This window comes from Salmo salar, chromosome ssa29 (genome assembly GCF_905237065.1).
Source record: "Salmo salar chromosome ssa29, Ssal_v3.1, whole genome shotgun sequence".
Classification (NCBI taxonomy): domain Eukaryota; kingdom Metazoa; phylum Chordata; class Actinopteri; order Salmoniformes; family Salmonidae; genus Salmo; species Salmo salar.
In genome coordinates this window covers 31,133,476-31,160,373 of record NC_059470.1, presented here as the reverse complement: position 1 = coordinate 31,160,373, position 26,898 = coordinate 31,133,476, and the positions used below count along the sequence as shown (strand labels likewise).

Sequence of the window (26,898 nt, the reverse complement as noted above, 5' to 3'; positions counted from 1 at the left end):
GTGTACTTCATCTACAAAAAGAGCTATACTCCCTTCTAGGGAGAGGTAAGCTTACAAAAGAGAAGGGATAACATCCTGAGGTTCCACATCCTTAGAAGAATAGTACAAACAAGAACCGGTACTAACCAGTTCTCACAGCGTTCGTGTCGAAGATAGGGGAGTGATAAGATCTTTAGAGTCTAAACAGACAGAACAAGAATTTAGCCTGGTTGCTAATGAGACAATAACAAATCACTCCTTTCTGTGGTGTATGAAGAGGTTACTGGACATCAGGGGAAATTACCAGTGAATAGCACTATTCAACTCAAGCATTTCATAGCATTTTAGGCTAACGAAACCATTTTACCCCACACTACCTTACAAAGCTTGAAATCAAGATAAGCATCGTTCATCAAATAAGGGGAGAAGACCTGCACGAAGGCTATGGCTGAATTTCACAAGATCTAAGTTGGATTTAAAAAATGTTGGAAGTCTTTAGTAACTTGGATTTCATTTAAGAAACCAGAGTTGAAAGCAAACATTCAGCTTTGTATGTTTGCTTTGGGATAATTGTCACATGCTTACCATTGCAACAGAACAACTCCCACTCTGTCTTTTATTTACTTTGCCACGTACATATTTTCCCCTTTTTGTATATTATATACTGAACAAAAATATAAACGAAACATGCAACAATTTCAAATATTTGACTAAATTACAGTTTATTTGAGGAAATCAGACAATTGAAATAAATTCATTAGGCCCTTAATCTATGGATTTCACGACTGGGAGTACAGATCTGCATCTGTTAGTCACTGACTGATACCTCTGCGGTTGTGATGCCTGTTGCACCTACTGCCAAATTCTCTAAAACGACGTTTGAGGTGGCTTATGGTAGAGAAATTAACATTCAATTATCTGGCAACAGCTCTGGTGGACATTCCTGCAGTCAGCATGCCAATTGCACGCTCTCTCAACTTGAGACATCTGTGGCATTGTGTTGTGTGACAAAACTGCACATTTTAGAGTGGCCTTTTATTGTCCTCAGCACAAGGTGCACCTGTGTAATGATCATGCTGTTTAATCAGCTTCTTGATATGGCACACCTGCCAGGTGGATGGATTATCTTGGCAAAGTACAAATGCTCACTAACTGGGATGTATACAAATGTGTGAGATATAAGATTTTTGTGCCATTGGAACATTTCTGGGATCAATTATTTCAGCTCATGAAACATGGCCCCAACACTTTACATGTTGGGTTTATATTTTTGTTCAATGTAGTAATTCCATAGAATTTAGCATTTTTTCTAAACACGTTTTTATCAGGATTATACAACCTTAAAGGACTATATATAGACTATACTACCTTTACAGGAATTAACTACCTTACAGGATGATATAGTATACTGTACATAGACTGTCGTACCTCACAAGACCATACCACCTTAAGGACTATACACTATATACAGATAATACCACCTTACAGGATTGTACTGCCTTACAGGCCTATATACTATATATGGACAATACCACCTTACAGGACTATATATTAGACATAGACTATACTACCTTACAGGGCTATATATAAACTATACTTCATTACAGGTCTATACTACCTTACAGGACTATATACTATATATAGACCATACTACCTCCCAGGATTATACTAATTACAGGACTATAAGTAAATTACTATAAGTAATTACAGGACTATAAGTAATTTCCTTACCATCTTAAATAAGCATGCCCCTTCAAAAAAATGTAGAACTAAAAACAGATATAGCCCTTGGTTCACTCCAGACCTGACTGCTCTTGACCAGCACAAAAACATCCTGTGGCGGACTGCAATAGCATCGAATAGTCCCCGCGATGTGCAACTGTTCAGGTAAGTCAGGAACTAATACACACAGTCAGTCAGGAAAAAATGCTTTCTTTTTCAAACAGAAATTTGCATCCTGTAGCTCTAACTCCAAAAGGTTTTGGGACACCGTAAAGTTAATGGAGAACAAGAGCACCTCCTCCCAGCTGCCCACTGCACTGAGGCTAGGCGACACGGTCACCACCGATAAATCCATGATAATCGAAAATTTCAATAAGCGTTTCTTTACGGCTGGCCATGCTTTCCTCCTGGCTACACCAACCCCGGCCAACAGCTCCGCACCCCTCGCAGCTACTTGCCCGAGCCTCCCCGGCTTCTCCTTCACCCAAATCCAGATCGCAAATGTTCTGAAAGAGCTGCAAAACCTGGACCCGTACAAATCAGCTGGGCTAGACAATCTGGACCCTCTCTTTTTAAAATTATCCGCCGCCATTGTTGCAACCCCTATTACCAGTCTGTTCAACCTCTCTTTCATTTCGTCCGAGATCCCTAAAGATTGGAAAGCTGCCGTGGTCATCCCCCTCTTCGAAGGTGGTGACACTCTAGACCCAAACTGTTAAAGACCCATATCCATCCTGCCCTGCCTTTCTAAAGTCTTTGAAAGCAAAGTTAATAAACAGATCACTGACCATTTCGAATCCCACCCTACCTTCTCCGCTCTGCAATCCGGTTTCCGAGCTGGTCACTGGTGCACCTCAGCCACGCTCAAGGTACTAAACGATATCATAACCGCCATCAATAAAAGACAGTACTGTGGAGCCGTCTTCATCGACCTGGCCAAGGCTTTCGACTCATTCAATCACCGTATTCTTATTGGCAGACTCAATAGCCTTGGTTTCTCAAATGACTGCCTCGCCTAGTTCACCAACTACTTCACAGATAGAGTTCAGTGTGTAAAATCGGAGGGCCTTTTGTCCGGACCTCTGGCAGTCTCTATGGGGGTACCACTGGGTTCAATTCTTGGGCCGACTCTTTTCTCTGTATATATCAACGATGTTGCTCTTGCTGCGGGTGATTCCCTGATCCACCTCTATGCAGACGACACCATTCTGTATACATCTGGCCCTTCTTTGGGCACTGTGTTAACTAACCTCCAAACGAGCTTCAATGCCATACAACACTCCTTCCGTGGCCTCCAACTGCTCTTAAATACAAGTAAAACTAAATGCATGCTCTTCAACCGATCGCTGCCTGCACCCGCCCGCCCGACTAGCATCACTACTCTGGACGGTTCTGACCTAGAATACACGGACAACTACAAATACCTAGGTTTCTGGCTAGACTGTAAACTCTCCTTCCAGACTCATATCAAACATCTCCAATCCAAAATCAAATCTAGAATCAACTTTCTATTTCGCAAAAAAAGCCTCCTCCACTCACGCCGCCAAACTTACCCTAGTAAAACTGACTATCCTACCGATCCTAGACTTCGGTGATGTCATCTACAAAATAGCTTCCAATATTCTACTCAGCAAATTGGATGCAGTCCATCACAGTGCCATCCGTTTTGTTACCAAAGCGCCTTATACCACCCACCACTGTGACCTGTATGCTCTAGTCGGCTGGCCCTCGCTACATATTCGTTGCCAGACCCACTGGCTCCAGGTCATCTACAAGTCTATGCTAGGTAAAGCTCCGCCTTATCTCAGCTCACTGGTCACGATAACAACACCCACCCGTAGCACGCGCTCCAGCAGGTATATCTCACTGGTCATCCCCAAAGCCAACACCTCCTTTGGCCGCCTTTCCTTCCAGTTCTCTGCTGCCAGTGACTGGAACGAATTGCAAAAATCGCTGAAGCTGGAGACTTACATTTCCCTCACTAACTTTAAACATCAGCTATCTGAGCAGCTAACCGATCGCTGCAGCTGTACATAGTCCATCTGTAAATAGCCCACCCAATCTACCTACCTCATCCCCATATTGTTTTAATTTACTTTGCTGCTCTTTTGTACACCAGTATCACTACTTACACACCATCCTCTGCTCATCATCATCTATCACTCCAATATTAATCTGCTAAATTGTAATTACTTTGCTACTATGGCCTATTTATTGCCATACCTCCTCATGCAATTTGCACACACTGTATAATGACTTTCTTTTTTTTCTATTGTGTTATTGACTGTACGCTTGTTTATTCCATGTAACTCTGTGTTGTTGTTTCTGTCGCACTTCTTTGCTTTATGTTGGCCAGGTCGCAGTTGTAAATGAGAACTTGTTCTCAACTACCTTACCTGGTTAAATAAAAGGTGAAATAAAAAAATGTAATAAATAAATAAAAAGAGACTATACTACCTCACAGGATGATATACTAAAGATAGTCCTGTAAGGAAGTATAGTCTATGTACTATATAGAGACTTACAAACAGGACAATACTACCTTAAAGGATTAGATACTATACATAGATTATACTGCCTTACAGACTCATACTACCTTTCAGGACTATGTACTATATATAAACTATCCAACCTTACAGGACTATACTACATTATGGGAGTATATACTATACATAGACTTTACTATCTTACAGGAATGTATACTATATAAAAAGACTATACCACCTTACAGGTCTATGCTACCTTATAGGACCTTATACTCTATATATTGCAGGATATTCTACCTTACAGGACTATATATGGACTACACTACCTTACAGGACTATACCACCTTACAGGACTATATACTATATATATACTATACCACCTTACAGTACTATACTACCTTACAGGACCTTAAATCAAATCAAATTTATTTTTATATAGCCCTTCGTACATCAGCTGATATCTCAAAGTGCTGTACAGAAACCCAGCCTAAAACCCCAAACAGCAAGCAAAGCATGTGAAAGAAGCACGGTGGCTAGGAAAAACTCCCTAGGAAAAACTCCCTAGAAAGGCCAAAAACCTAGGAAGAAACCTAGAGAGGAACCAGGCTATGAGGGGTGGCCAGTCCTCTTCTGGCTGTGCAGGGTGGATATTATAACAGAACATGGTCAAGATGTTAAAATGTTCATAAATGACCAGCATGGTCAAATAATAATAATCATAGTAGTTGTCGAGGGTGCAACAAGCACGTCCGGTGAACAGGTCGGGGTTCCATAGCCGCAGGCAGAACAGTTGAAACTGGAGCAGCAGCACGGCCAGGTGGACTGGGGACAGCAAGGAGTCATCATACCAGGTAGTCCTGAGGCATGGTCCTAGGGCTCATGTCCTCCGAGAGAAAGAGAGAAAGAGAGAATTAGAGAGAGCATATTTAAATTCACACAGGACACCGGATAAGACAAGAGAAATACTCCAGATGTAACAGACTGACCCTAGCCCCCCGACACATAAACTACTGCAGCATAAATACTGGAGGCTGAGACAGGAGGGATCAGAAGACACTGTGGCCCCATCCGATGATACCCCCGGACAGGCAGGATATAACCCCACCCACTTTGCCAAAGCACAGCCCCCACACCACTAGAGGGATGTCTCCAACCACCAACTTACCGTCCTAAGACAAGGCCGAGTATAGCCCACAACGATCTCCGCCATGGCACAACCCAAGGGGGGGCGCCAACCCAGACAGGAAGACCACGTCAGTGACTCAACCCACTCAAGTGACGCACCCCTCCCATGGACGGCATGGAAGAACACCAGTAAGCCAGTGACTCAGCCCCTGTAAAAGGGTTAGAGGCAGAGAATCCCAGTGGAAAGAGGGGAACCGGCAAGGCAGAGACAGCAAGGGCGGTTCGTTGCTCCAGCCTTTCCGTTCACCTTCACACTCCTGGGCCAGACTATACTTAATCATAGGACCTACTGAAGAGATAAGTCTTCAGTAAAGACTTAAAGGTTGAGACTGAGTCTGCGTCTCTCACATTGGTAGGCAGACCATTCCATAAAAATGGAGCTCTATAGGAGAAAGCCCTACCTCCAGCCGTTTGCTTAGAAATTCTAGGGACAATTAGGAGGCCTGCGTCTTGTGACCGTAGCGTACGTGTAGGTATGTATGGCAGGACCAAATCGGAAAGATAGGTAGGAGCAAGCCCATGTAATGCTTTGTAGGTTAGCAGTAAAACCTTGAAATCAGCCCTTGCCTTAACAGGAAGCCAGTGTAGGGAGGCTAGCACTGGAGTAATATGATCAAATTTTTTGGTTCTAGTCAGGATTCTAGCAGCCGTATTTAGCACTAACTGAAGTTTATTTAGTGCTTTATCCGGGTAGCCGGAAAGTAGAGCATTGCAGTAGTCCAGCCTAGAAGTAACAAAAGCATGGATTAATTTTTCTTTCTTATACTATATATATATATATTGCAGGCTATATACCATACAGGACTATATACTATATATAGACTATACTACTGTCATGACGTTGGCCTCTTTTGGTACAATTTTGTGATACTCAGAAGAGACAATATAGCCATATTACCATAAAACTGTTTATATAATAGACTCAGTTTAAGACTTGCCTCATATGGGTGTATGGAATGTATTAATAAGGATAAAGCTTTTGTAAGACATTGAGATGCTATGTACTGATGTAATGTGATAGAATTGTATTTCTGTAACCAAATCTAACTCAGTCATAGGCACGCCCCAGGGACACATACAGGACCAGGCGTCATTTGACCAGCCTGTTCGATGGGCACTATAAAACACTCCCTGATTTACATTTCTCCAGACCAGGCCTACACTCTATGGCCAGAGGTTTGACCATCCAAGTACTCTACTGAAAGTGAACCATACCACGTGGTTAACTTTTAGACTATTGATACCGACAGAATAAGAACAAGTCTTTGATATTAATTATTAGTCTGCAGCTAAGTAAATTATATCATCGAACGCGAAGACCAACGAAACAACCATTCGATGACGACATTAATGAATGTCGCTCTGAAAGATCCATTCTAACCGAGAGAGAGAGAGAGAGAGAGAGAGAGAGAGAGAGAGAGAGAGAGAACGCGGACAAAACTCCCCAACAGAACTACTCTCCAACAAGAATCAGAACGACACACTGAGCGTAAATATATATTGATTGCAATTGTTCCCGAATGAGTGAGCCTTCAATTGTAATATTAATGAACTCTGTGTAAACTTCTCAGCTGACCATTTATGACCCATTGTTCAACAGGCCGACCAGCCTGTTTAGCCCACAAGGGCACATTCCGATACCAATCCTTTGTTGACAATAATTACTGTTTGTATGTTTTTCTGTTAATTAATTAGTGTAGTAAATAAATGATTTTAAGACAATTGATGTATGGATCATTTTAGTAAAGACTGGGTTCGTGCAGATTCAACAATTTACGACGTTTTGGAATGAGACTGGACTAGAGGTAAATCCACCATTTAAACTTAGAAGATAATCGACCTATACTATAATAGAATATAATATTATAGTACAGGAAAGTTATATTAGGAAAATTATAGCTTTGTAATTTGAATATTCTCCTTGGTGCCCCGACCTCCTAGTTAATTACAATTAAACGATTAATCAGTTTAATCGCGTGATAATAATTACAGGGAGCTAATTGATAAACATATCTTCAGTTTAATGGTACCCCCAAAGACACGACATATTGGTGCCCCCGTGTGAATCAAACGCACGTTGGTTCAATTTGATAATACATTTGGAGCCCCCGTGCGAGGAATCTAAGATAGAATTGGACTTTGCTGTGAAATTCTATATATCAATTGTGCAAACAGAATTGTACAAACAGCCTGCTATGTAAACAAAGTGATTGTGCATTTTCCATTGAGATAAGCTATTTAGAGTAGCTCCGGTCTTATGTCGATAGCAGTGAGGATTTAAATTCCAGATTTAGTCCGTTAGGCCAAACGGTACTATTTCTGTCGGTAAATATTAACTTCTAGAGTAAGGTTAGAAATTAGAAGATAACTGTCCGGGAACCGAGCCGAATAATTTGCCTACCGCACTAAGAAAGTGTGGGCAGACCGTATGCGTATTTGTAGTTAAGTACCGTGTCGCTCCGGTCAACATAAACGCTAGCAGAATATGCTGAATGGGGTTAAGGTGAGACGTCACTAGAAAACCGACCCTTTCCATAAGGGAAAGGATCCTATTTTGATGCTTGGAAGGATACTCCTGAACCAAGTAGCAATAGCTTAGCATTACGGGTAAGCTAACAGAGAGGGAACATTTTACCCTCCACCGTAACACGTTTAAAATTTCTCCGCTAGCGCGACGGAAGTCCGACCTTTGTACTTCCGTTTAAATTTCAGCATTCTGCACCCTGGTGGTGAAGAATTGCTAGTACATCTCTAGGGGAAATTCAAACGTGGAGCACGTCTCATTCAATTTAACTAACAAGTGAAATTGCCAGATTTACCTTTTCAAGTGGATCTTTCAAATAATATCCAAAATTGATTGGGCATCTACAATGAGACATGATTAACATTTTCCAAACTTAACTTAGATGAAGCAATGCTCTCAGGTTAATTGAAAGTTAATTCCCAGATAGCCTATACAGGTTTGATATATCATAAATAGATTAATCAGTAAAATCTGCTTTAGCAAGGCACAGTCAGTAAAACCCCTTTCCTGACGTTCAGCCCCAGGTAGGAGCGTACCCTAGTGGTGAAGGGTCCCAACATTTGAACTACGGTTTACACTTATGATATCCAATCAATGGAGATTGTATGGATTATCGTCTCATTCAATTTAATAAGTTAAATTGTCGAACATACCTTTCTAGGTTCTTCCAATTAAATGAGACAACTTAAACTTTGCATATTAACCTGGATGAAGCAACCTCTCAGGTAATTCAAGTTTAATACCCAGATAGCCTACCCAGGTAGGACTAATCATTGGCATTGATTAATTCAATTTGCTTTTGCAAATTCATTCACGTCCAACTTCCACAGTACTGTACAGTACTGATGGTTCATTAACGTCTATAAATAGATTAAAATCGTCTTTGCAGTTTTCCACATTCCAAAACCAAATTTTGGAAAATTAGGAAAAACAATTTTTTCCTTTCAAATGTTCTAATAATGTGCAAGCTATCAGAGGGGTGGTTCCCACTCGCCCGCTAATTAGTGAACCTCCACCCGTAAATGGATTGATCTCTGACCTCAGCAGCGATAACAACCCTAATTATGCCATTAGTGGAAAAGCAGACAACAATGTTTTCCAAAATCAACCATCGGGCGCAGGCCTCGTAAAGGTTCTCTCCAGTCTAGCTCTGATGTCTTGCCATCCGAGATTGCCATCTGTCCAATACTGCAGTGCACAGCTGAAGCACGAGCAGGTAACGGTAGACATAAAGGGACAGGTGGAGAGAACCGGGAAACCAATCACAAATGCAGAAAAGGGAAAAATTCTGCTAGCTATGGAACTGCGTTCGAAAACTGAACAATTAAATGTAATTGCAAAAACGTACGACGATGAACAAGCACAAGCTCTTCAACAAAATCGTTTTCTACAGGAACAAAATCATATGCTACAGGAACAACTTGATTTAGCCAAAACTAAATACGATGATGTCCACGCCAAACGAGATAAATCTGAAGAGTTATCTACAAACAGGAGCGCTCAACTTGACAACATGCATGCTGTTTTGTTGAATGTTACTCAAAATAACACGGTGCTCCTCAAAGCGCTGCAGACCAAAGACGATCAGTTAATGAACACAATGACAAAGTTGGATGATAAATCAGCAGAACTTATTGAAGTCGCTGACCAAATGAATGATGAGAGAACTCAGGTGATGAGGTTGGAAATATTGATTTCTAAGCAAGCAGAGGAAATCTCATCACTGAATCTCTCGCTCCGTACTCAAGACCTCTATCTGCAAACCATGACAGATAAGTTTGAGACCGAAAGGAGCAGGTGTGACACTCACGTGTCCAAAATCAGTACTCTAAGCGCTCAAGTGGACTCTGCAATGCAGCAGAATTCCACCATTAGGTACCATCTGGAGGAAATCCAGAATGGTCACGCTCTACAGCGCGACTTCCCATCCAAGCAACCGGAGCCCTGTACTCACAGGAGTGAAGACAATAGGTTTCAGACCTTGCCTCCCTCATGTGTCCCTCAGTCTTCTCCTCTTGGCCCTTCGGCACTGAGTAATATGGTGCCTCTTGGCCAACAACAACAAGGCTTGGCTTCTTCTCTTGGCCTTTCGGCCCCAATCTCTCCACAGGATGAAGCCAACCCTCTCCGCCCGCTTGGCGCAGAATACCTTGACAAACTCGTCAAGAATTTCCCCACCTTTGACCCCGTTCCAGGTCAGCCAAACGATACTGAGACGTTCCTAGCTGACATAGAAGACGCGTTGGGTGGCTAACCGAACGCTACGGGTTCTGACAGGGTTTACCTGTTGAAGCGAACGTCGAATAGACACGTGACGAGGTTCCTTCGTCTACAACAGCAACACGTGCTAAATGACTATGCTAAACTTGCCACAGCTTTGAAATTAGAATTCAGTGGTTCTGCGACTCGCAAACACGATAGCTCACTGGCTAACACCGTCAAACAAGCTCGGAACGAACACCCACAAGCTTTCTATCATAGGCTTCGTTCAGCTTACTTTGGCCTACTCACAGAAACAGGAATGGAAGAGCTGTTACCATTCAAACAAATGTTTCTGTCGAACATGTATCCCACCTTCATTACCTACTTGGGCCCTGCAGCCCACGTTGGCTTGCCTATCTTACAACTCAGAGAGCTTGCAAGCACAGCTTTTGAGGCATCAAAAGTTCACAACGCTAAGAGCCCTGACCACTCAGTTTTGAAGTTTAACCAGGAGCACTCACTCCAGTTAGAGGGTGCATTAACAGGTATTGGAGCATCGAGAGATGACGCACAACATCAGTTTCTACCACGAAACCCTGATTCCAATAACCTCCGCGGTCGAAATAACTGTAAAATACGTAGCCATCAACATGACTACCGCTACAATCGACCCGTTCGCTACGTTCCTGCACCCAACCCACAAAAAGTGTCAGAGCACAAGGGTAACAAAGGGTTGAAGGACGACCAAAACGTAGACCAATGTTCTCCAGAAGTCCCACTACGGGAAGAACTTAAGCGAGAACAATTTGAGAAAAGGGTAAAAGATAAGTCACAAGGACTAGACGGGGAATTACCGGACACCAGGTCCGCAGGAATTAACACCCATAGCATTGACGTTAAAGTTCAAATTTCTCCCGCTCTCATTCAAGACCCTATCCAGGGCCCGCTTGATCAAGAAACAAGCCCCGGGCTCTGTCTATAGACTCTGATACAAAAGTTGCGAAGAAAAAGGTCAAACGCTTCGTTAAAGCCAAGCCCACTCAAAATCAGAAAAGTCAATCTGCTTCCATCTTGAACAGACATGGCACATCACGTCGTTGCGAACGACCACTCCACTTTGTGGGGAATATGTCCACTAACCACGAATCTAAACGGCCATACCTGGAAACAGTCCTGGAGGACTGCTTAGCTTGTCATGCGCTAATTGATTCGGGTGCGACAATATCACTCATCTCTCAAACATTGTTTGATGATCTCAAAAGGGCTTTGAAGCCAACTAAACGTTGGTTAAAAGTGGAACGATGCGACACTAAACTTCGAGGGGTCACTCAGACTACCTCGCCTCTCACATTGAGAGTCATGCTGAAACTACACTTCCAGGACGTATCGCTCGTTCACCCTGTGTATGTTACCAGCCTCGAAACTGTAACCCTGCTACTTGGAGCAGACTTGATGGATCGGTTACTCCCATTGATGGATTGGAAAACCAACCAGGTATGGTCACAGGCCACAGTGCCTTCTCCACTGACCACACCGTCTCCCCTAACGCTAGCTGCAACGCAGTCCTTCACGAGGGGTATCTGTCGAAAGCACCCCTTGAGAAAAAGACGTTTAGAAACCTCTTGGTACAAAATCCGATCCACGGAGATAGTACGATATCTCGACACATTCCATCAGCCAACCTGATTGACCATTCTTTTCATGATTTTGAGCCAGCTGTCTCTGTGAATAAGCAACTTCCCTCCTCCTTGCAGTCATGTAATACGGTAGTTGAGATGAACTTTTCTTTCCCTTTGGACACTTCCGCAAGCACTGCGGCCGTCCCAGCAAGAAAAACATTGATGCGCAGAGTATACTCTGCTTCTGATGATACACCTTCCGCTTTGTTGGGGACTGTCACCCCTTACAATGACACTAATGGCGTCAGTCCAGCAACTGACCCGATGACTCCCACTTGTGAAACACTTTGCGATATCACAGACCGATATCCTCGTCTCAGTTCACAGGTAATGAAGAGGTTGCCACACGCGGACGCGGTGGTGACTGACATGCCTTGACAGCCACTGAGCGTTTTGAAGCACAAACACCAGGAGATTTGGTTGAAAGGTTACAGCCACTCTCATAAAAACGCGGCCGCTGACAACTCGTACATAGGGTCCGACCTTTTCATTTGCGCATCGGACACCAACACCACCCGCTGGTGGGGGGGTCCCGAGGCACAAAGGGGGGGAATAGTAGCCCAGACCCATGATGAGCCTCGTCGAGGCCGGTGGGGGGGTCGAGACTACGGACAACACCGTACGAGGCCGCCAGAGCATAAATCAAATCTAGTTGTAAACTCTCCTATGAGAACAGTGAGGAGCAGACAGGCCCCTAGACGGGGATTATCTTAGAAGACATCTAAGATAGTACTGAGGTGTACCACACTGGTCGTAAAGGAAGTCCAGTGGACTTGTCCACCTCCAAAACTAATGGCATCAATAATCATTCTTTGCCATGCGTAGGTTCAACTACAATACAACTAGTAAAATGCTCCAATCATGTGTTCCGGTAGATAATATTTCAGAATAAATCGGTAGGATAACTGGTCCCCTTGAGTACCAGTACCAATACCAGCTACACTCAGTAAGAGGATTAGTAACCTCACAAGTTAAATTGCTATTGATAATAGCGACATAGGAGTCACTCAGAGTGCAACACGTGGAGGGGAATCTCCAGTGCCCTCTTCAAATGGTTAACACACATGTCACTAATAAATAGGACCCTCCATTCAGGAGTAAAATTATTAGAAGTCATGAACCATGATCACACCACGTATGACTGGTCCAATACTTAAAGAGTACTTCCGTCGTGAGGTTAGCTCCTCCGTGGATAACATAGCTATGAAATAGACTTCATACCTATCGCCACTACAATAGTGGAAGACAGTGACTTGTAGAAAACTACTACAGACTCCCTTGACACCAATTCTGACTGACCTCCAGGCATTGACCTGAAAATTACCTGACTACGTCAGACTCATTCTGAACAAGTTGTAATCTGCCCGGATACTTGGTTTTCTTCCCTTGACATGCGCGCTTGTGTAAGCATAAACGCACATGCACAACGGAACATCCAATTAGGATTTATGCTAGGACCACTTAAGGGCCCAAGCAATATACCAGCCTTAGTAAAGTTGAACATTTACTTCTAGGCCTTTGACTCTACAGCACTCACCAGTTTTCTTCCCAGAAGTCCGTAGGTCATACCTGTAGACTGCCCAAAACTAGTGCATCACAGCTGTAGACTTATCATATTGTTATCAACTTAGGATAGCGCCTAAGCAACACACCAAGTAGGAAAACCCTAGATATGGCATTAGAGACAATGCCATGATAATCATTTTGCCAGAACATTGGACGTATATAGAATACAGTCCAATTAGATGATTTTTTTGTGTGAACTATATTTTGTATATTTTTGTTTTGTTTATGCTTTCATTCCTTTTCGGTTCAGTTCCTTTGACACTTAGGAAGTGATAGAGCCATAAACAAAGTCCCCATACAACCATCACTTAGTGCCACAACGCCGCTCATTGGGGAATGAATGTAATTATATATATTTCATGAGTGTGTGTGTGCGTTGTTAACATCTGCCTAAGTTACTGCCCAGATCTTCCAGTCTGGACGACGGGTCCGAACGGCGACCCCAAATCCGGACACCCACAGCCTATCCTTGTGGCGGCATGCCCGCTGTCAGAGAGACTACCAAGGTAAACCACCAGAGGGAGGGACCGCAACGGCGATCACCAACCAGGACATCCCCTGGCCGTTCCTGGGGTACTTTACAGCTTCCAGGGAACCTACCAAGGTACACCAATTGAGGAGACCGCAACGGCGATCACCAACCGGACATCAACTGCCCATCCTTGTGGTGGACGGCTCCGCTTTCAGAGAGCCTACCAAGTTCAACCACCAGAGAGGACTGCAACGATGATCTACCAATGAGACATCACGTGGTCATGATTTTATGTTGATTTGTAACTTGCAGGATAAACAAGATCCAAACCACCAGGGGGGGTATGTCATGACGTTGGCCTCTTTTGGTACAATTTTGTGATACTCAGAAGAGACAATATAGCCATATTACCATAAAACTGTTTATATAATAGACTCAGTTTAAGACTTGCCTCATATGGGTGTATGGAATGTATTAATAAGGATAAAGCTTTTGTAAGACATTGAGATGCTATGTACTGATGTAATGTGATAGAATTGTATTTCTGTAACCAAATCTAACTCAGGCACGCCCCAGGGACACATACAGGACCAGGCGTCATTTGACCAGCCTGTTCGATGGGCACTATAAAACACTCCCCTGATTTACATTTCTCCAGACCAGGCCTACACTCTATGGCCAGAGGTTTGACCATCCAAGTACTCTACTGAAAGTGAACCATACCACGTGGTTAACTTTTAGACTATTGATACCGACAGAATAAGAACAAGTCTTTGATATTAATTATTAGTCTGCAGCTAAGTAAATTATATCATCGAACGCGAAGACCAACGAAACAACCATTCGATGACGACATTAATGAATGTCGCTCTGAAAGATCCATTCTAACCGAGAGAGAGAGAGAGAGAGAGAGAGAGAGAGAGAGAGAGAACACGGACAAAACTCCCCAACAGAACTACTCTCCAACAAGAATCAGAACGACACACTGAGCGTAAATATATATTGATTGCAATTGTTCCCGAATGAGTGAGCCTTCAATTGTCAATTGTAATATTAATGAACTCTGTGTAAACTTCTCAGCTGACCATTTATGACCCATTGTTCAACAGGCCGACCAGCCTGTTTAGCCCACAAGGGCACATTCCGATACCAATCCTTTGTGACAATAATTACTGTTTGTATGTTTTTCTGTTAATTAATTAGTGTAGTAAATAAATGATTTTAAGACAATTGATGTATGGATGATTTTAGTAAAGACTGGGTTCGTGCAGATTCAACAATTTACGACGTTTTGGAATGAGACTGGACTAGAGGTAAATACACCATTTAAACTTAGAAGATAATCGACCTATACTATAATAGAATATAATATTATAGTACAGGAAAGTTATATTAGGAAAATTATAGCTTTGTAATCTGAATATTCTCCGTGGTGCCCCGACCTCCTAGTTAATTACAATTAAACGATTAATCAGTTTAATCGCGTGATAATAATTACAGGGAGCTAATTGATAAACATATCTTCAGTTTAATGGTACCCACAAAGACACGACACTACCTTACAGTACTATACTACTTTACAGCACCATATTACCTTGCAGGACTATATACAATATTTAACCTGTTAGGGCTAGGGGGCAGTATTTACACCGCCGGATAAAAAACGTACCCGATTTAATCTGGTTACCACTCCTACCCAGTAACTAGAATATGCATATACTTATTACATATGGATAGAAAACACCCTACAGTTTCTAAAACTGTTTGAATGGTGTCTGTGAGTATAACAGAACTCATTTGGCAGGCAAAAAACTGAGAAGGTTTCATGCAGGAAGTGGCCTGTCTGACAAGGTGTCGTTCTTCTTGTCTCTGTTTATTGAAGAGTGAGGATCTTAGCTGTCCCGTGACACTTCCTACGGCTGCCATAGGGTCTCAGAAGGCGGTAAAAAGCTGAATCGTGGCTTTGCAGGCTCTGGCTGAAAAAAAGTAGCTCGTTTGGGTAGTGGCTGGTTACAGTACTGTGAGACTCAGGCTCGTGCCCGCGTCGACCGAAAGCTTTGTTTACTTTCCTCTGTTTAGCGAAATGGACATTCCCGGTCGGAATATTATCGCTTTTTTATGAGAAAAATGGCATAAAAATGGATTTTAAACAGCGGTTGACATGCTTCGAAGTACGGTAATGGAATATTTAGATTTTTTTTGTCACGAATTGCGCCATGCGCACGACCCTGATTTACCATTTCAGATAGTGTCTGGGATGCACGAACAAAACGCCGCTATTCGGATATAACGATGGATTATTTTGGACCAAACCAACATTTGTTATTGAAGTAGCAGTCCTGGGAGTGCATTCTGACGAAGACAACAAAAGGTATTCAAACTTTTATAATAGTAAACCTGATATTGGTGAGTGCTAAACTTGCCGGGTGTCTAAATAGCTAGCCCGTGATGGCTGGGCTATGTACTTAGAATATTGCAAAATGTGCTTTCACCAAAAAGCTATTTTAAAATCGGACATATCGAGTGCATAGAGGAGTTCTGTATCTATAATTCTTTAAATAATTGTTATGCTTTTTGTGAACGTTTATCGTGAGTAATTTAGTAAATTCACTGGAGGTTTGCGGGGGGTATGCTAGTTCTGAACGTCACATGCTAATGTAAAAAGCTGGTTTTTGATATAAATATGAACTTGATTGAACAAAACATGCATGTATTGTATAACATAATGTCCTAGGGTTGTCATCTGATGAAGATCATCAAAGGTTAGTGCTGCATTTAGCTGTCTTCTGGGTTTTTGTGACATTATGTGCTAGCTTGAAAAATGGGTGTCTGATTATTTCTGGCTTGGTACTCTGCTGACATAATCTAATGTTTTGCTTTCGTTGTAAAGCCTTTTTGAAATCGGACAGTGTGGTTAGATTAACGAGAGTCTTGTCTTTAAATAGCTGTAATATAGTCATATGTTTGAGAAATTGAAGTAATAGCATTTCAAACGTTTTGAAAATCGTGCCACAAGATTCAACTGGCTGTTACGTAGGTGGGACGAATTCGTCCCGCCTAGCCCAGAGAGGATAAACTATGCTACCTTTGTCACAGGCGTCAAAGTGAGTAGACCAAGGTGCAGCGTGGAATATGTTCATCTTGATGTTTAATGAAAGAATGAACACTTACAAATTAAACAAGAATGACAGCAGACAGTTCCGTCAGGTACTCACAACTAAACGGAAAACAACTACCCACAAAAAACAAAGGAAAAACAGGCTGCCTAAGTATGGCTTCCAATCAGAGACAACGATAGACACCTGCCTCTGATTGGAAACCATACCCGGCCAAAACATAGAACACAAAACATAGGTGGGTGGGCATTCTATCACACCCTTGCCTAGCTAAACAGAGAAAACACAGCTCTCCTAGGTCAGAGCGAGACAGTACCCCCCCCCCCAAAGGTGCGGACTCCAGGCCACAAACCTGAACCTATTGGGGAGGGTCCGGGTGGGCATCTATAATTGGCGGCGGCTCTGTTTCGGGGTGTAGCCCCCACACCGCCTGCTGATCCCCCCGCTTCTGTGTCGCCGGAGGAACCAGACCATGGATCAGCGCCGGAGGCTCTGAACTGCCGACCGCCGCTGAAGACTCTGGACTGCCGGCCGCCGCTGAAGACTCTGGGCTGCGGGCCGCCGCTGAAGACTCTGGGCTGCGGGCCGCCGCTGAAGACTCTGGGCTGCGGGCCGCCGCTGAAGACTCTGGGCTGCGGGCCGCCGCTGAAGACTCTGGGCTGCGGGCCGCCGCTGAAGACTCTAGGCTGCGGGCCGCCGCTGAAGACTCTGGGCTGCGGGCCGTCGCTGAAGACTCTGGGCTGCGGACCGTCGCTGAAGACTCGGGGCTGCGGACCGTCGCTGGGGGCTCCGGGCTGAGGAGCGTCGCTGGGGGCTCCGGGCTGAGGAGCGTCGCTGGGGGCTCCGGGCTGGGGAGCGTCGCTAGGGGCTCCGGGCTGGGGAGCGTCGCTGGGGGCTCCGGGCTGGGGAGCGTCGCTAGGGGCTCCGGGCCGGGGAGCGTCGCTGGGGGCTCCGGGCCGGGGAGAGTCGCTGGGGGCTCCGGGCCGGGGAGCGTCGCTGGGGGCTCCGGGCCGGGGAGCGTCGCTGGGGGCTCCGGGCCGGGGAGCGTCGCTGGGGGCTCCGGGCCGGGGAGCGTCGCTGGGGGCTCCGGGCCGGAGAGCGTCTCTGTGGGTTCCGGACCAGGGACCTTCGCTGCCGGCTCCGGGCCATGGATCATCACTACTGGTTCCGCGCTATGGATCATCACTGGAGGCTTCATGCCATGGATCATCCCTACAGGCTCCGGGCCATGGGTCATCACAACTGGTTCCGCGCCATGGATCATCACTGGAGGCTTTGTGCCATGGATCATCATGGAGGCTCCGGGCCATGGATTATCACTGGAGGCTTCATGCCATGGATCATCCCTACAGGCTCCGGGCCATGGGTCATCACAACTGGTTCCGCGCCATGGATTATCACTGGAGGCTTTGTGCCATGGATCATCATGGAGGCTCCGGGCCATGGATTATCACTGGAGGCTTCGTGCCATGGATCATCACTGGAGGCTTCGTGCCATGGATCATACCTATACTATACTACCTTACATGACTCTATACTATATATAGACTATAGTACTTTACAGGGCTTATAAACACTACTACATTACAGGTCTACACTACATTACAGGACTATATACACTGTGCACAATTATTAGGCAAGTGAGTATTCTGATCTTATCATTGTTTCTATTCACATTTTCGAACTCCAAACCATATAAACTTGAATGCTTATTGGATTTAATCATTTTCAGGTGATATGTATTTGTGTAATGAGGGAGGGTGTGGCGACAGTGAATAACACCTTATATCAAGGTGTGCATAATTATTAGGCAGCCTCATTATGTCACGGGCTGGCTCGAGGAACAACAGGAGAGGTAGAGTCAGGCGCAGGAGACAGAGAGAGTTCGTGACCACACTTCTTTATTTGAAGCACTGTACGTGGTCGACAAGGTATAGGGGCGCAGCCCTGAACGATTCTGCGGTGGTGTACACAAATAAAAGAAACCACTGGCAGAAGGAAAAAACTCAATACACGTTCTTTACGAACACACAACACCCGGACAAGCAACACAATCACGTACAACCACATACATCCTACGCTAACCTAAATAACCCCCCCTTACTAATGACTAACCCAAAACAGGTGCGTGCCTACCTAGACCTAACCAAACGAAAGTGAAACAAAAAGGGATCGATGGTAGCTAGTAGGCCGGCGACGACGACCGCCGAGCTCCGCCCGGCCGAGGAGGGGCGCCACCATCCGTCACTGTCGTGACAGTACTCCCCCCCTGACGCGCGGCTCCCGCAGCGCGCCGACGCCGGCCTCGAGGACGCCTCGGAGGGCGAGGCGCAGGGCGATCCGGATGGAGGCTGCGGAACTCCCGGATGAGCGCTGGGTCCAGTATGTCCTCCACCGGTACCCAGCACCTCTCCTCCGGGCCGTACCCCTCCCAGTCCACGAGGTACTGCAGGCCCCTCGCCCGGCGTCTGGAGTCCAAGATGGACCTGACTGTGTACGCCGGGGGCCCCCCGATGTCCAGGGGGGGTGGAGGGACCTCCCGTACCTCATTTTCCTGCAGCGGACCAGCTACCACCGGCCTGAGGAGAGACACATGAAACGAGGGGTTAATGCGATAATAAGAAGGAAGTTGTAATCTGTGACACACCTCAGGACTTTAAATGGCCCCACAAACCGCGGACCCAGCTTCCGGCAGGGCAGGCGGAGGGGCAGGTTCCGGGTCGAGAGCCAGACTCTCTCCCCTGGGGTGAACACGGGGGCCTCGCTGCGGTGCCGGTCAGCGCTCGCTTTTTGTCGTACCCTGGTTCGTTCCAGGGATTCCTGCACAGCGTTCCAGGTCTCCCTTGAGCGCTGGACCCATTCCTCCACCGCAGGGGCCTCCGTCTGGCTCTGATGCCATGGCCCCAGGACCGGCTGATAACCCAACACACATTGGAATGGTGATATGTTGGTGGAGGAGTGGCGCAAAGAGTTCTGAGCCATTTCGGCCCATGGCACGAACCTTGCCCACTCCCCTGGCCGGTCCTGGCAGTAGGACCGCAGGAACCTGCCCACCATCCTGGTTTACCCTTTCCACCTGCCCATTACTTTCGGGTGAAACCCCGAGGTCAGACTGACCGAAACCCCCAGTCGCTCCATAAACGCCCGCCACACTCGGGACGTGAACTGGGGGCCTCGATCTGAGACGATATCCTCGGGCACCCCGTAGTGCCGGAAGACGTGGGTGAATAAGGCTTCCGCGGTCTGCAGGGCCGTAGGAAGACCGGGTAACGGAAGCAGACGGCAGGACTTAGAAAACCGGTCCACAACGACCAGGATCGTAGTGTTGCCCTGAGACGGCGGGAGATCGGTCAAGAAATCCACCGCCAGGTGGGACCATGGTCGTTGTGGAACCGGGAGGGGTTGTAATTTCCCTCTAGGCAGGTGCCTGGGAGCCTTACTCTGAGCGCACACCGAACAGGAGGAGACATAGTGCCTCACGTCCCTCACCAAGGTGGGCCACCAGTATCTCCCACTAAGACCACGCACTGTCCGCTCAACCCCTGGGTGACCCGAGGAGGGAAGCGTGTGAGCCCACCGAATCAGCCGATCGCGAACATCGAGCGGAACGTACTTACGACCCACTGGACACTGCGGAGGAGTAGGCTCCGTCCGTAACGCCCGCTCGATGTCCGCGTCCACCTCCCAGACCACCGGTGCCACCAGGCAGGAGGCTGGAAGTATGGGCGTGGGATCGGTGGACCGTTCCTCGGCATCATGGAGACGAAACAGTGGGTCGGCCTTAGTGTTCCGGGAACCTGGGATATACGAGATGTTAAACCGAAATCTCGTAAAGAACATCGCCCACCTGGCTTGACGCGGGTTCAGTCTCCTCGCCGCCCGGATGTACTCCAGATTGCGGTGGTCAGTCCAGATGAGAAAAGGGTGACGTGCCCCCTCAAGCCAATGTCTCCACACCTTCAGGGCTCTGACCACAGCCAACAGCTCCCTGTCCCCCACATCATAGTTACGCTCCGCCGGACTCAACTTCCTAGAGAAGAAGGCGCAGGGGCGGAGCTTTGGGGGGGCGCCCGAGCGCTGGGACAGCACGGCTCCTACCCCAGCCTCGGACGCGTCCACCTCCACTATGAAGGGCAAAGAGGGGTCCGGGTGCGCCAGCACCGGAGCGTCGGTGAACAAAACCTTCAGACGACTAAAGGCCCTGTCCGCCTCCGCGGACCACTGCAACCGCACCGGGCCCCCCTTCAACAGTGAGGTAATGGGAGCCGCCACCTGACCAAAGCCCCGGATAAACCTCCGGTAGTAATTGGCAAATCCCAAAAACCGCTGCACCTCCTTCACCGTGGTGGGAGTCGGCCAATTACGCACGGCTGAAACGCGGTCACATTCCATCACTACCCCTGATGAGGAAATGCGATACCCCAAGAAAGAGACGGCTGGTTTGGAAAACTCACATTTCTCAGCCTTGACGTATAGGTCATGCTCCACCAGTCGCCCAAGCACTTTACGCACCAGAGACACATGCTCGGCGCGTGTAGTGGAGTAGACCAGAATGTCATCGATGTACACCACTACACCCTGACCGAGCAGGTCCCGGAGAATCTCGTCCACAAAGGATTGAAAGACTGCGGGAGCATTCTTTAACCCATACGGCATGACGAGGTACTCATATCCGTATCCTCGGATACGCACCAGATTATATGCGCTCCTGAGATCCAATTTCGTGAAGAAGCGCACCCCGTGAAATGACTCCATCGCCGAGGCGATGAGAGGTAGTGGGTAACTGAAACCCACTGTGATGGCATTTAGACCTCTATAGTGAATGCACGGGCGCAGACCTCCCTCCTTCTTCTTCACGAAAAAGAAGCTCGAGGAGACGGGTGAGTGAGATGGCCGAATGTATCCCTGCCTCAAGGACTCAGTGACGTATGTCTCCATAGCCGCTGTTTCCTCCTGAGACAGGGGATAAACTTGATTACGAGGAAGGGCAGCGCCCACCTGGAGGTTTATCGCACAGTCTCCTCGTCGATGAGGTGGTAATTGGGTCACCTTCGTTTTACTGAAGGCGATAGCCAAATCGGCATACTCTGAGGGAATGTGCACGGTGGATACTTGGTCTGGACTCTCCACCGTAGTCGCACCGATGGAAACTCCTATGCACCTGCCCGAGCACTCATTTGACCACCCCTTAAGAGCCCTCTGTCCCCACGAAATCTTAGGGTTGTGAGTGGCTAGCCAGGGAATCCCTAGAACCACTGGAAATGCTGGGGAATCGATGAGGAAAAGACTAATCCGCTCCTCATGACCCCCCCGCATTACCATGACCAGAGGCACAGTGACCTCCCTGACCAGCCCTGACCCTAGTGGTCGACTGTCTAGGGCGTGCACAGGGAAGGGTTGGTCCAACTGGACCAGGGGAATCCCTAACTTAGCCGCGACCCCACGGTCCATAAAACTCCCTGCTGCGCCTGAATCGACTAGCGCCTTAAACCGGGAGTGAGGGGAGAAACAAGGAAAGGACACTGACACATACATGTGACGGACAGGGGGCTCTGGGTGAGGCTGGTGCTGACTCACCTGAGGTGTCAAAGGAGCGCTCTGCCTGCCCTCTGGACTCCTAGGGGAGTCTCCCCAGCACCGGTCCACAGTGTGCCCTCTGCGACCACATGAGGTGCAGGAGCGACCTCCCCCTCCAGTCTTCCTGGCTGCTGCCCCCCCTATCTCCATAGGCGTGGGAGCAGGAGGGCTGGAGGGTGGAATGAGCAGGGCCCGGGTCGGACGTCCGCGGGCGGCCAGCAGATTGTCCAGTCGGATGGACAGATCCACCAGTTGGTCCAGTATGTGGGTCGTGTCCCGACAGGCTAATTCCCGGCGGACGTCCTCCCTCAAACTACAACGGTAGTGATCTATAAGGGCCCTCTCATTCCACCCTGCTCCCGCGGCCAGGGTCTGGAACTCGAGAGCGAAGTCCTGCGCGCTCCTCGTCTCCTGCCTCAGGTGAAACAGCCGCTCACCGGGAAACAGCCGCTCACGTCCGGGAGCACGCAGCAATGCTTCACCATCTTGGCACCGCCATGGACCGCGTTGTCCATGGCGCTGGGAGAGACTGCTGGGAGAGACAGGGAGTTCTTCCAGCACCTCCACCAGCACAACCGGGGTCTCCCCTGAGCGCCCCTTTTCCACCTGGTTCTAGTGGGATTCGTCTCTCCCTGCCCCAGGAGTACGACGGAGAGGCTGCGAACTGCCAGGGGTTCCTGCTTCAACTGGAGCTATACCTGGCCACCGTCCACCCGGCTACATCAGGCCGTGAGAGGGTGTCCGCCCTCGTCTCGTGCCTCACTGGGAAAGCCCTGGAGTGGGCCAACGCCGTGGAGAGAGAGAGATGCGGCGTTGGACCAGTTTGAGGAGTTCACCCGCCGTTTCAGGGCAGTCTTCGACCACCCGCCCGAGGGTAGAGTGGCGGGTGAGTGCCTCTTTCATCTGAGGCAGGACCCTGGCTGCCGGCGCGGGATGGAGCGACAGAGCCCTGACTGACCATTACCGCTGAAGTCTGCACAAGGACGTCTGTCAGGAGTTGGCCTGCAGAGACACCACCCTCACGTTCGGCCAGCTGGTGGCCGTGTCCATCCGGCTGGACAACCTGCTAGCTACCCGCGGACGTTCTGATCGGGGTACGGTGGTTCCATCCTCCCGCACCCCCTCACCGATACCCATGGAGCTGGGAGGGGCGGTGCGCAGGGAGACCGGAGAGGGTTCCCGCTCGTGCACCATCTGTGGTCGCAGAGGTCACTGCTGGTCGGTGCCAGGTTGGTTCCTCTGGGGATCGAGGCAGCAGGCAGGGTGAGTCACCCCAGGTGAGCCGGCACCATTCTCACCCAGAGCCCTCTGTTGCACATATGTTTGTGTTTGTCACTTTCCCTGAGTTTTCCCCGCATTCCCAGCATAAGGTGCTCGTTGATTCAGGCGCGGCTGGGAATTTTATTGTTAGAGCTTTAGCCCATAGTTTAGGGATCCCCATTGTTCCCGTGGATGTATCTTTCCCCGTTCATGCCTCAGATAGTCGACCATTAGGGTCAGGGATGATTAGGGAGGTCACCGCTCCTTTAGGCATGGTGACGCAGGGGGGTCATACGGAGAGAATTAGTCTCTTCCTTATTGACTCTCCTGCGTTTCCCGTGGTGCTGGGCCTACCCTGGTTAGCTTGTCATAACCCCACTGTTTCTTGGCCACAGAGGGCTCTCACAGGGTGGTTGTGAGAGTGCTCAGGTAGGTGTGTAGGGGTTTCCGTTGGTGCTACTACGGTGGAAAGTCCAGACCAGGTCTCCACCGTGTGCATTCCCCCTGAATATGCCGATTTGGCTCTCGCCTTCTCCAAAAAGAAGGCGACTCAATTACCAACTCATCGACGGGGCGATTGTGCAATAGATCTCCTGGTAGACGCTGCACTCCCCAGCAGTCACGTGTATCCCCTCTCACAGGCGGAGACGGAGGCTATGGAAACATATGTCTCTGAATCCCTGCGTCAGGAGTACATTTGGTCCTCCACTTCACCCCTCCAATTTTTTTTGTGAAGAAGGAGGGAGGTCTGCGCCCGTGTATTGACTATCGGGGTCTGAATCAGATCACTGTGAGGTATAGTTACCCGCTACCGCTCATAGCCACAGCGATAGAGTCAATGCACGGGGCGCGCTTCTTCACCAAACAAGATCTCAGGAGTGCTTACAACCTGGTGCGTATCAGAGAGGGAGATGAGTGGAAGACGACTTTCAGTACCACCTCTGGGCACTATGAGTACCTCGTCATGCCGTACGGGTTGATGAATGCGCCATCAGTCTTCCAAGCATTTGTAGACGAGATTTACAGGGACCTGCATGGGCAGGGTGTAGTGGTGTATATTGATGACATTTTGATATACTCCGCTACATGCGCCGAGCATGTGTCCCTGGTGCGCAGAGTGCTTGGTCGCCTGTTGGAGCATGACCTGTACGTCAAGGCTGAGAAATGCTCTTCTTTCAACAGTCCGTCTCCTTCCTAGGGTATCGCATTTCCACCTCAGGGGTGGAGATGGAGAGTGACCGCATTGCAGCCATGCGTAATTGGCCGACTCCCACCACGTTAAAGGAGGTGCAGCGGTTCTTAGGGTTTGCCAACTACTACCGGAGGTTTATCCGGGGTTTTGGTCAGGTAGCGGCTCCCATTACCTCACTGCTGAAGGGGGGCCCGGTGCGCTTGCAGTGGACAGCTGAGGCGGACAGGGCTTTTAGTCACCTGAGGGCTCTGTTTACTTCGGCTCCCGTGCTGGCCCATCCGGATCACTCTTTGGCGTTCATAGTGGAGTTGGACGCATCCGAGGCTGGGATAGGAGCTGTGCTCTCTCAGCGTTCTGGTATGCCACCGAAGCTCCGCCCCTGTGCCTTCTTCTCGAAGAAGCTCAGCCCGGCGGAGCGAAACTATGACGTGGGGGACCGGGAATTGTTGGCTGTCGTCAAGGCCTTTCAGGTGTGGAGACATTGGCTTGAGGGGGCTAGACACCCTTTTCTCATCTGGACTGACCACCGCAATCTGGAGTACATCCAGGCAGCGAGGAGACTGAATCCTCGCCAGGCAAGGTGGGCCATGTTTTTCACCCGTTTTGTGTTTACCCTTTCTTACAGACCAGGCTTCCAGAATGCGAAGGCAGACGCATTGTCCCGGCTGTATGACACAGAGGAGCGGCCCATGGATCCCACTCCCATACTCCCCGCCACCTGCCTGGTGGCGCCAGTAGTGTGGGAGCTGGACACGGACATTGAGCAGGCGTTGCATGCAGAGCCCGCTCCCGTCCAGTGTCCCGCTGGGCATCTGTACGTTCCGTCTGCTGTCCGTGACCAGTTGATCTATTGGGCCCACACGTCACCCTCCTCTGGTCATCCTGGGATCGGTCGTACAGTGCGCTGTTTGAGCGGGAGGTACTGGTGGCCTCCCGCTCGGTGTGCACCCAGTGTAAGGCTCCTAGGCACCTGCCCAGAGGTAAGCTACACCCCTTACCCATTCCACAGCGGCCTTGGTCGCACCTGTCGGTGGATTTTCTTACTGATCTTCCACTCTCACAGGGTAACACCGCGATCCTGGTCGTTGTGGATCGTTTCTCTAAGTCCTGTCGTCTCCTCCCTCTGCCCGGTCTCCCTACGGCCCTACGGACTGTGGAGGCCTTGTTTACACATGTTTTCTGGCACTACGGGGTGCCTGAGGATATAGTGTCTGATCGGGGTCCCCAGTTCACGTCTAGGGTCTGGAAGGCGTTCATGGAACGTCTGGGGGTCTCGATCAGCCTTACTTCAGGGTTTCACCCCGAGAGTAATGGGCAGGTGGAGAGAGTTAACCAGGATGTGGGCAGGTTTCTGCGGTCCTATTGCCAGGACCGGCCGGGGGAGTGGGCGGAGTTCGTGCCCTGGGCCCAGATGGCACAGAACTCGCTCCGCCACTCCTCCACTAACATCTCTCCCTTCTAGCTGGGGTATCAGCCGGTTCTGGCGCCTTGGCATCAGGGTCAGACCGAGGTTCCTGTGGTGGACGACTGGTTCAGGCGTGCAGAGGAGACATGGGAAGCCATCCGTGTCCACCTTCAGCAGACTGTGACGCGCCAGAAGGTTAATGCAGATCGCCACCGCAGTGAGACCCCGATGTTCGCACCGGGGGAACCGGGTCTGGCTCTCGACCCGAAACCTGCCCCTCTGCCTGCCCTGCCGGAAGCTGGGTCCGCGGTTTGTGGGGCCATTTAAAGTCCTGAGGTGAGTGAACGAGGTTTGTAATAGGTTACAGCTTCCACCCGATTACAATATTAACCCTTCGTTCCATGTGTCTCTCCTCAGGCCGGTGGTGGCTGGCTCGCTCCAGGAGTCTGAGGTGCGGGAGGTTCCTCTGCCCCCTCTGGACATCGGGGAGGCCCCGGCGTACTCCGTTCACTCCATACTGGATTCGAGGCGCC

The 26,898-nt window shown here is 48.5% G+C and overlaps 1 pseudogene; it reads left to right on the top strand.

Annotated features, from left to right (window-relative positions):
• LOC106590588 (zinc finger C2HC domain-containing protein 1A-like) overlaps positions 1-26,696 on the top strand; it is a 56,320-nt pseudogene extending 29,624 nt beyond the window's left edge.
• Positions 26,697-26,898: the final 202 nt, after the last annotated feature.